Genomic DNA, 9,201 nt, shown 5'->3' with positions numbered 1-9,201 from the left:
CCCTTGAGGTGAAGTGGTTTTAGCCACTCTGTCATAGTGGTAACAGTTCATTTACATTGGGATGCAGGCTTTCTATAAAATCTCACATGTAGCAGGGTATATGAACAAACTCCAATAAGAAATCTAGTAATGTTGTAATAGCCCACCCCCTACGCCTTTAGGTAATTAACCTATATCAGAATTTAGGTGCCCAATGAAGACTAAACTATCATAACTACCAACTGTTATGAAACAAAATTTTATTTACGGTAAATTTTGGCTCTACAAACTTAAAAAGGGTGCTGGAATAGTGGCACTGTAATTTAATTCTGTGACCTTATGAGACATGTAGGTAATGTACGTCAAAGATACCAGAAGTTCTATTGTTTAATGTAAATTCTGGCACAAAACGAGTGCAGTAGTTCCAATGAAGTATAACATAACATGTTTAATAACGTCCTATTCACTGACAGATTATCAGAAGAACATGAAACAGTTACAAGTGGCAAAGATTGGTGGAGATTCAAGAGAAGGAACCGACTGATAGGTAACTACATTACTAGCACACTAATCCGTTTCCACGATCTAACAACAATAATTGCCAAACTTCGAGTTTGTAAAATGAGGCATGCCAGAAGAGCGTCTTCTTCCTACTCATGAACACTCTAACGTTTACTGATTACCTTGCGATTTATACGCGCCGAAACCGGTTACAGATCTTACAATATTTTTGTACAGCATCGTTGTGTTGTCCACAAGTGTTGGTGTCGGCAGCCACTGTGATGAATCCGATGTCAGTGAATCAGTAAAATCTACCAGATGCAAACTTTACATAATTTTGCCAGCAGAATTCGAAGTGTTTCTCTCACCAGCAGCAGACTAAGAGATTACTAACTTCTTCCTATCTTCCCTCGTAATATTGCCCCCTTCTTCGAGATCCAATCCTATCCTATAACGGGCAGTCATCCAATGACAAAGGTCACTTCTCTTCGAGCGTCTTCTCAATTTCTCAAAACCACTATATCAGACCAGTTTGACCAGCAAAATCCCCTCATTTTTCGCTCAGATGCCAATGGCTGAAGAAAGGAATTAGTTTTTGGCTTTGTCCTGCCGGTGCCTCAAAGGAGGGCGAAATTTCGAAAAAGCATGTTGTTTCCTACTACCTACCTAAGGTTCCTGTCTGTTTTATATACAGAGTGAGTCACTAACTATTGCCACCAAGAAGAACTCCGAAAGTATGATAGGATTTGAAAAGTTTGTGGGACAAAAGTTGCATGGGACAATGGGGGCCATAATATGACGTCGGTTTTTTGTTGCTAGGTGGGGTCGCTTCAGAGATATGAAGGTATAGTTTGTATTTTTTAAATAGGATCCTACAGTTTGGTACATATTTTCTGATAGCGGCTATGGAGACGAATCCAATGATGTGTAACAGTAAGGTCTTTCAAGGTCATCGAAGGTCACAAAGGTGGCATGAACTCCATTTACAGAAGGTGTTCGAAGTGATTACCATTGGTGTCAATGCAGTGCTCCAATCTTCTTACCATGGATTGAGTAGTATTCCTCTTTACATCGGCACTTATCGAAGCAAATGCTCTGACAATTCTCTCTTGCATATCTTTAGGCGTAGTTGGAACGTGTATATAAACAATGTCTTTTATGAATCCTCACAAGAAAGAATCGAGAGGCGTCAAGCCTGGCGAACGAGCCGGACACGACATGTCTTCTCCGCGTCGAATCCAACGATTTGGGAATTGTCTCACCCATTGTGGCGATACCACCTTCTGTTCCTTGTTGCTAAAGGTATTTCTTCCAATAACAGACGTAATGTTTATTGCACGAATGTGGTGTACTATCTGCCATTAAGATTTCTTTTGATGAAATAAGGGCCTATAATTCTGTCCTCCAAAATCCCACACCATACATTCAACGACCACGGTTTTTGGTGTGCAACTTGCCGCAGCCAACATCAGTTGCCCAATAATGCATCATATGCAAATAAACATTTCCGTGGTTTGTGAGTGTAGTCTCGTTAGTAAATAAAAGCAAGTTAATTAACGTTTCATCCCTGTGAATATGAAGTTGAGCCCATCGGCAGAATTCAATACGACACATACAATCCGTACCATTTAATTCTTGGTGGAGACTGATATGGTAAGGATGATATTTATGGCGAGGCGGAACACGAGTGACACTATTCTAGCTCGTGCCAGATCCCTTTGTGATTTGACGCGAACTAACACAAGGATCTCTAACCACCAAGGAAAGAGTACCAATTTCCGTGTCCTCGTTAGTAACTTTCCTGTGCGGGATATGTTTCCTATGCGTTTTAGATCCAGTTGTTATCAATTTATCATACACATATTTAAATGTGCGAGGTGTAGGGTGAGTACGTTGAGGATATCTTCAGCTTATAAGGCACTAGCTTTCATTGAATTTCACTGGCATTCTCCATAAATGAGAAGCATATCGACTTGTTCTTCGAAGGAATACATCATTCACATTCGCTTGATTCGACGTACTAGTCTTACTTGAGATGTTCGTAGCTCGCGTTTATCCCATTTATTGTTTGTCATCTACTACGGTACTTATTCCATTTACTGGCGTCATTAACTTCCTGCTTTACTTGCCCATGAGCAGCTTCAGCAGCGGGTATCGATAAGTGCACTGTCGTACCATTTCTGGAGCGACCGATAGTATTTTCGGGTCGTTTTGTGTCTGGCAGTCAGTTCGGCTCGGACCAGCAGTGCAGTCGGGACGCAGCAGCAATGAAGTCGCGGTGAGGCGCCGACAGCCAGTAATCGCCGACGGCTGGCGACACACATGAACTGTCCGACGGAGGGAGATTGGAGCGGGACGACCGTTGGTTGGTCGTCTGGTTGGTTGTCTCATCGGCCGACGTGTACTTGGCCCTCTCACCGTTTCCGAGCCTGAGTCGCTCGTTTGGCGTGGAGCAGCGAGGAATTCTCCATGGGACGTAGTTTGGCAGAGGCCGCTTGCGGTCTATTCGTGGTGTCCGAGTGTGTGGGGCTGTTCCCTTTGCTACGAGGTCCGTGGCTCACCCACCCTGGACACGAGAGTTGAGTTTTGATTTAATTTATCAACAATTCAAGACTGTTTACATTGTGCCGTTTGGAGTTCTTTGTCGGCTGCTGGGATATTCCTGCCAGCAACAAGGTGGTTTTCAAGTTGTGGAATTCCACGTGTCCTCCGGTGGAGTTTCACCATATCTGGGCCGGCCGCGGTGGCCTCACGGTTCTAGGCTGCAGTCCGGAACCGTGCGACTGCTACGGTCGCAGGTTCGAATCCTGCCTCGGGCATGGATGTGTGTGATGTCCTTAGGTTTAAGTAGTTCTAAGTTCTAGGGGACTAATGACCACAGCAGTTGAGTCCCATAGTACTCAGAGCCATTTGAACCATATCTGGTTATTTGAATTGAAGTGCACCAGCGGAATCTTCTGCTTTGCGGCCGTTAATGTTCCGGTTACCTGCCCTGGCCATTGACGTAAATTTCAGGCAGTGTAGTTCCCTCAGCTTGTTGTTGCTGTCCAGCACGGTGTGTAGTTTTACAGGTCCATGTATGATTGGTTGTGGGCGCCAACATCTTCTACGTTGTTCCGTTGAACTCCCTGTTGTGCGTTGGTAGGGCGAAGTGGAAATTATCTTGTCGGAGGGTCTGTTGACTGTTGGGTTGTCGTCCGATTGTGAATGGTTGGCCCGACTGCCTGTCACACCTAAGCGAGCAATTATGTTGGGATTCCAGGCCGACCTTCGAACATCTGAGCGCCCTTGGCGTACTGCCTTTTTTATTTGTTCGTGTTGTTTGTGTTTGTATTTGTATGGCTTCTTTTTTTTTTAGTTAAAGTTGTTTTGCTCTTAAGGTGTAAGATTGTTTGCGCCTTCAGCCTAATTTAAAGAAATGTTGTATGTAAGACCTTTGGCATTGTAAAGGTTTTAATTTTGTTGAATTTTAAGTGTTGGGCCTTCAGCCTATTTTGAGTTTGAGTTTTTTTGCCCTTAAAACCTTTAGCCTATATTAAAGAACTGTTTCACGTAAGGCCTTTGGTATTAAAAATAATAAATGTTATGTTGTTTTATGTGTTAGGCCTTCAGGTGATTTTAATTTAACTTGTTTGCTCTTGAAGTGTCTGACTCTTTGGGCCTTCAGCCTAACTAAAGAACTGTTTTAAGATAAGGCTTTGCCTTTGAAATTTCTGTTTTGGTTGAGTATTGCCTAATTAAAAACTGTTTTACGCAAGGCCTTTTTTTAAATTTAATGTTGTTTAGCCTTTAGCTTTCCGCCTATTTTGAATTTAAATTGTTTGCCCTGAAAATCTCAAATTCTTTCCGCCTTCAGCCTAAATAAAGAACTGTTGTAAGATAAGGTTTGCCTTCTAAATTTCTGATTATGCTTGCGTTTTAAGTTATTGGCCTTAAGCCGTTTTTAATTAAAGTGACTTTCAGGCAGTACGCAAGTCCCAAAGATCAAAGCTGTGTGTATAAAAAACTTTTTTGGCTTCTTGTAATGTTTGATCAAATTATAAAGTTGTATGTTCCAGTGTAACTGGCAGCCCCTTATTTTGTCCCCTTTCCACAATTTAAACTACCTGTTCTGTTCTGTTCTGCGGGCTTAGCAGGGCGTAACATTACCGTTCTTATTAGTGTTGTATTGCAATACCGTCGAATGGTGTTTACAAGTCAATGGCACATTAGACGGACCCGCCGTATTCGAAGAATATTTACTATTTGTGCGATACACGAGAGAGAATTGTCAGAGTATGTGCTGCGATAAGTGCTGAAGTGATAAGGAATACCACTAAATCCATGGTAAGAAGAAGGCAGCACTGCATTGATACCAATGGTCATCACTTCGAACACCATCTTTAAATGAACGTTAATGCCAACTTTTAGACCTTCGTTGACCTTCAAAGACCTTACTGTTACACATCACTGGATTCGTCTCGATAGCCACTATCAGAAAATAAGTATCATCCCATTAAAAAAAAACAAAGTTGACCTTCATATCTCTGACGGGATCCAACCTAGCAACAAGAAACCAACGTCATATTGTGGCCCACAACAGGTTTGCAGGAAGGTGGTTGGGCCGCCATGGTCCTCATTCATGGCCCGCAAGGTCGCCCGATTTAACAGCATTAGATTTCTTTTTGTGGGTATATCTAAATAGTCGTGTTTATGTCACTGAGCCCACATCCCCAGATGATTTTAAAAGGCTCTTCGAGGACGCATGTTTCTCCGTGACACCGACGATGTTACATCTGGTCCGCAGATATTTTAGAAGGCGCATATCAATGTGCATTAAGGAACATGGACAAACATTTGAACATCTTATTTAAATGAACTCTCCACCGCCAGAATATCCATCACGCACCACACAGCCATGTGTTGTATACAGCGTGGGGTATCTGTCCCTGAAACGTCGAAGGGTTGTAGCTCCCAAACTAAAGGATATAGGAATATGAGTTAAATTGATGTATACACAGCTGTGTGATTCCTGTGTTGATAGAAACAACTATTATCCCATTTAAAAAATTGTATCTTTTTGCTGTAACTCTTTGGATAAAGAAAGTGTAACGTTTCTTACGGTGACCTACCGAAATAAATATTTCCGTCGCCTATTACTTCGTAACTTACAGAGGCAAACACATTAAGTGAAACGCCCTGTATGAGGGGCCAGCTACAGGCGAGAAAGTTGCATTCTCGGCTTATGAAATCCTCAGACCTTGCGTGCCGCGTTCTGGCCAGAGCATAGAGCCATATATACCTGCTTTCACAGCCTCCATAGTGTCCACCGCTATAGTATTGTTCTCCTATCGGCAGAGTGGCACCGTCATATTTGCATTGCATGGCTCATTGTTGTTCGCTGTCTGGGACCTTTACTGTGCTTTACACCGCCTTCGCCGCAAAAAAAACGCTTTAGGAACATGGGAGCTGCGGTCATCTTACGCAGAGTTACAACAGCTCCACAGCTGTCGGGACGACTGGGGCGCTACCTGTTGTCCCCATTGTGTCTTCTCGCGACGGACATATCCATATCCTGTCCAGTACACACAACAGCCTTCAGCGAACGCTATCCTACTTGGCGTCGACGTCACTGTGTACAACATGCCTTAAGTTAATGGTGCCCTCCGGCCCGCTTTTTTATCAGCTGCCTGTATGTGAAACTTCCAGCCCAGTCAAAGGTAATTCTCGACAAATGTTGGCAACCACTATCGGATAATCTTACATAAAAATAAAGGAGTACACTATTTTCAAATTAAATTAATTCGATATACATATGACTCTATATAATTTGCGTGTGAAATATCGATAATGTGAAAATCGACGAAACAATCAGTTTCACCGTCTCTCGCTAATTCCCATTTATGAAATTTGCAAGGCCTGTGACAGACCTCAGTGTATTATAGACACATTGTTTATCTGGAAATAAAACTGACTACAACTATTGAGAAAGGACGTATTATCAGCTTATAAGTGAATGCATAGTAATTGCTATCACACTCATGTGAATCACCTTCACTCGAACTTACTTGCTGTCAGATGTGCAGCAGGCTCGTATGTGTGTTCCAAGCCATATATAGGTCAGTTTTAGGATGGCGACAACTACAAGTATTGAAACAATCAGAAAAGAAAATCGGTCCAGCTCTCTTCAGTGAAACACAGCCGCACTCAGTACAGAAAAGAGTGCATTTAATTACAATATCATCTTTTCACTCTTCCCTGTCTACATGGTGGTACGGTCTTAATGTTACTTTACAAAGTAACCAATGATGACATATGACCTCCCCCCCCCCCCAAAAAAAAACACACACGTCAAACATTTCCATTCAGACACTTTTACTTGATATGAAATGTGAAAAAATGAGAAAAGTAGTCAGTAACATAATACCTATACACTACAAACCACAACGTCAAAACACGTTTTGTAAAAGTAAACATCACAAGTGATTTCTCAAATACACCAGTAGTTTATAAAGATATTCAAAAAGTAATAAGTTGATATTCCCAATTTTACAACAATTCAAATATATCCAACAATTACGGTATAATTATGATAAATTTGAATTAATTTGATATAGTATAATGTGGAGAAACAGTTTAATTACATAGCGATAAAGCAAACAAATTACAGAGACATAACAGATGAACAATCACCTGAAGAAAACAACTACACTGAATTAGAGATGACATATGTACAACAACTTCCTACTGGTTTCATACTTCTGGAACACAGGGTTGACACGATTGACACACTTGTTATCGGGACAATTCCAGCTTGTCTATGGGGAGCGAAGGTCACGTTAGTCGGCGAAAAGTGTGACGTCCTTGCTTCTTGGCGTGGAGAAATCCGTCAGCATTGCTATTTTCCTCTGTCGCGTCTCATCCGTTAGTGACAGCTGGGGTGGGGAATACTGAAGGCTCATTACTGAGGAATTAGGTTCTCACTATGACGTTGCATTACCATGTGCATACGTCTTTTCGTTAAATGGACTCCAGGACTCCACTATGGGATTCTCGTGTTGGCTGGCTTTGCTTTTAGCCCACTCATCAAGATGATGTATTGGTTGTTGCATCCTACATGTTGTAGTGGCATATGAGATATTCGTAGGGATGTCGTACAGGAAAATAGCTGTGGCATATGGTATTAGAATGGGTTGATCGGACCGTCGGTTTGATTCAATAGTTACAGCGTAACACAAAGTAGTGAGTTAACATTGATTTCGGCTTATGGTTTAGTATAGCTCCATTTCATTTGAAGCCAGCTTGTGTCGTTACTTGTGTCGTTTTTGTCAATGTCCAAACTCTGCCGTCGGCGATTGTCATAGATTGTCGTACCTAGAAAACTAACAGCAGAAAGAACAAAAATAACATGATAACCACAGAGGAGTGAGCAGCCAAAGACATACATGAGAAACTGAAGCTACACAATGTAATGGTTACAAGGGAAGACTAGGGAAGAACTTTGGTCGTCACATATCAAAAGGACTGTACTGCAAAAACATAAAATTTCATATCAGAAAACAAAATAACAAAGTTTAAAAGTCACTGCACCCAAAGATTTCAAAGAGACATACAAGAAATACTGAAAACATTAACTCTACTCTCTCACAAAGTGAAATAAAAAGGCAAACACAAAAGATCCCTAGGACACCCATATTCGGAAGTTAAACAAAGATTCACAAACTCAGTACTACAATAGGACCTGTGATCGATTTCACAGCTGCCCCAGCACATCATTTAGCCAGATACATGCACGTGTTTCTACAAAAACACTGCACTTATTCCAACAACAGAAGCTTAGAAAACACTAACACCCAATCAACAAAATGAAATGTATGAATGTACCCAACACAGCTACAATGCTCTCGTTCGACATCCCGTCAATGTACTTCCACATACAAACTGAAGACTCAATCAAACTAACTGAAATACAGCTAAGACAGAAAAATTTTATCCTGCAAACACAGAGGCAAGAATTCGCTTCTATTCTGAAGGTAATCAGAGGTCAAAATTTGTTCAGATTTAAATATGATTTCTACATCCAATAGGAAGAAATTCCAATGGAGTCACCCTTAGGTGGCCTGCTGGTCAACATCTTTTTTAATCACCATGAAAAAATCTTTGATGAGTGAAAACAAATGTGCAGATTCAAAGTTGGCAGGCATTACACTAAAACAAAACAGTAAACGAAGGACAGTCGGAAGTGCATCAGAAACGTATTCTCGTGCACTGAAACTTGTTTCCACGCCGTAACAAGACGCTGTATTCACAAACGAGCAGAATAAAAACCTGAGTAAACACAGTCAAAATACGAAATATAGCCCGTGAATAACAAACTACACAAAATAGTTCGCCATATCTAAGCTGCACAAAACTTTTACCAATGTAAAAAGGTTTAGTTCAGGTGCACGAAAACGCGTTTGGCGCATAAAAACAAACTTGTCACAGTTCAGGACTATATAATTTCAGCAATATTGCCGGCAAAAAAGGCCACATGCCACAAGCTCTACCTGAACGTAGATGTTAAACGTTGGATCACAAATAAACTATGAATACAGACGATTTTCTAACATCCCTGATATTTGCAGATGACATTGTGTACTAATAATTTAGACCTGTAGCAGATTCCGACTGGCAGGCATAGAACGCACAAAATGTAAAAGGAATATATATATATATATATATATATATATATATATATAT

This window comes from Schistocerca gregaria, chromosome 3 (genome assembly GCF_023897955.1).
Source record: "Schistocerca gregaria isolate iqSchGreg1 chromosome 3, iqSchGreg1.2, whole genome shotgun sequence".
Taxonomy (NCBI): domain Eukaryota; kingdom Metazoa; phylum Arthropoda; class Insecta; order Orthoptera; family Acrididae; genus Schistocerca; species Schistocerca gregaria.
This window is presented reverse-complemented; position numbering follows the sequence as displayed.